Raw genomic sequence first — 2233 nt, 5'->3', positions numbered from 1 at the left:
ATTGCTGCGCTCATCGCAGCCCCGGCCATCTGCTCTCCCTGAGCTGGAGGCTGGATCAAGGGCAGGCCTTCTCAGGGTCACCAGCTTCTCCAATCCACCCCAGGCTCAGGTCTGGCTCTACCAGGGCTGTGCAACTTGATTTGCCCATGCTCAGTGCCCTGGCCTTGCTAATTTTCACCTGCTGAGCCACCGAATCTATTGTAGGTGTCACTTGCTGGCAGAGTCACTACTGGTAAGTAAAACACCCCAGCCAGGGTAGCATCAAAGCTGACGGTTTCCGTGTGGGGGCACTGACATGAAAGGAGCCAGCTGCAGGTTTAAGTAAGAAATAAAAGCGACTGGCTTCTAGGCTTATTCTCCCCCTTTTCCTGGGGGTAGAAGAAGCCCCCCTTCATTTGTCCTTAGCTTCTTGCTTTCAGCCAGGACAATAATTTGCAGGTGATTAGCCCCAGATAACTGGCTACCAGGACCCTAGGCAATTTGGGAGAAGGGTCTTTAGCACAAATGCACAAAGCCGTGGAAGCATTTGGGAAGTGGGAGCTGCATCCGTGTCTCAAGCGCTGGCTCAGAGCCTGGAGTTTGTCTGCAAGTTCCCAGCTGGACTTGTTAAATCCTCTCATCAACATCAGAGGCAGGTGTAAAACACTCACTGGCCAGCTCCTGCATTTGATACCCACAGGTATGAACCAGACAGGGGCTTGACTCCCAGCCTCCGTCTTACTCTGAATTGGGACAGTCAAATACCCTCCCGTGCTCCTGGGGCAGTTCAAACAGGGAGCGAAGGGTTCCCTCCCCTGAGTGAGTGTTGGAGGTTGCAAGCCATGAAAGCCACACTTCGGTAGCCCCTGAATCCTACATCTGCCCCGGCGTCAACGCCACCGCAGGGGCAGACGTGAACTTTGATTTTAAGAGTGTGCGGTACTTTGTAAAAGAGAAGTGAATCTCCAGAGCCCCACACTGCCTCGCTCAGAGTCCAGATCCAACAGCCTTTGGGCAGGACAGTGGCAACAGCATTTCCGCAATGGCTTTCCAAACAGACACCCTACAGCTAATGCCACAGGCCTGCAGCAGCGAGCAATGCCTACCTCCAATACCGGATGTCACAAAGCCCCTTCCCAAGGAGGCCAGTTGCCTCCCTCTAACTTTACAGACAGGAAAACTGAGGCACAGAGCAGGGAAGTGGCAATGCTGGGATGGAGCGCTCTACTCGCTACGATCAACCACCTCCCACCAGCTGCCGGTGGACTGAAAGGCATCAGCCATGGAGCCTCTGTGCAATTCTGCCTGGATTTTCTTCTCAAAACGGGTTAAAATGCTTTGAAAGAACCGACGAATCAACAACATAGACAACACGGGCCCAGTCTGCTTCTGCCCATGGGACCCTTATTTAGCCACTTATCCCAGCACAAAGCGAATATAAAAGGCCACCCATCTGGATCAGACCACAAGTTACAGCCACTCTGCACAGATGTGGGAAGAACCAGATGCTGCCTCTTCTTCCTCCCTGCGCGTCCCCCTGGCTCTCACAGGCATTCCCTTTACCCAGAAGCTCCCCACAGCCTCCAGCTTCCCCATCTGCATCTAACTCAGGAAGCCGTGCTCAAGGCAAGAAAGCAACAGCAGCTTGCATTTGACTGGCATGTTTTCCTCCACATGTGCCACTCTCTTGTAGCTGGCTTTTGGCTGTAACACCACGAGCCGGATTGACAAAGAGGAGGAATTTGGCCAGATTTGCAATAAATAAGAAATGTAAAATAACAAGGAATGATGATATCTCAGTTTTGCAGCCCATCCGTGTGTTCTGCATTTGTACAGCGCATGGCACAAATCAGGACCCAGGCTGTGAAACACATTGGCCCCAGCCACCCGTTCAAATTCAAGCTGCATACAATTCAGCTATAAGCTTGTTACGCATTGTCAAGCACTAACTGTTGGCTCTTTTTATACCTGCATGAATGTTTTTATGGTGTGGTAATTACTTTGCACATGTGGGCTGGTTTAAATTTATTGTGCAGTTAACCCATTAGTTGCATGATAATGACTTTGCAGGTGTGGCCAGTCTTAGTTTGCGCATCTGACCAGTCTAACATTTACTGCATGGTTAACCAATGAATTGTGCAGTATATGTAACTTGTGGCAGAGGCCAAAGAGTGAGAGAGATGCAGGAACTGTAGCTAGTTTTGTCCTAATTAGAGGGAAAACAATGAATTCCATAACTCCTGAGGAAGCAACA

This window comes from Crocodylus siamensis, chromosome 6 (genome assembly GCF_052110815.1).
Source record: "Crocodylus siamensis isolate JL-2025a chromosome 6, ASM5211081v1, whole genome shotgun sequence".
Taxonomy (NCBI): Eukaryota; Metazoa; Chordata; order Crocodylia; family Crocodylidae; genus Crocodylus; species Crocodylus siamensis.
This window is presented reverse-complemented; position numbering follows the sequence as displayed.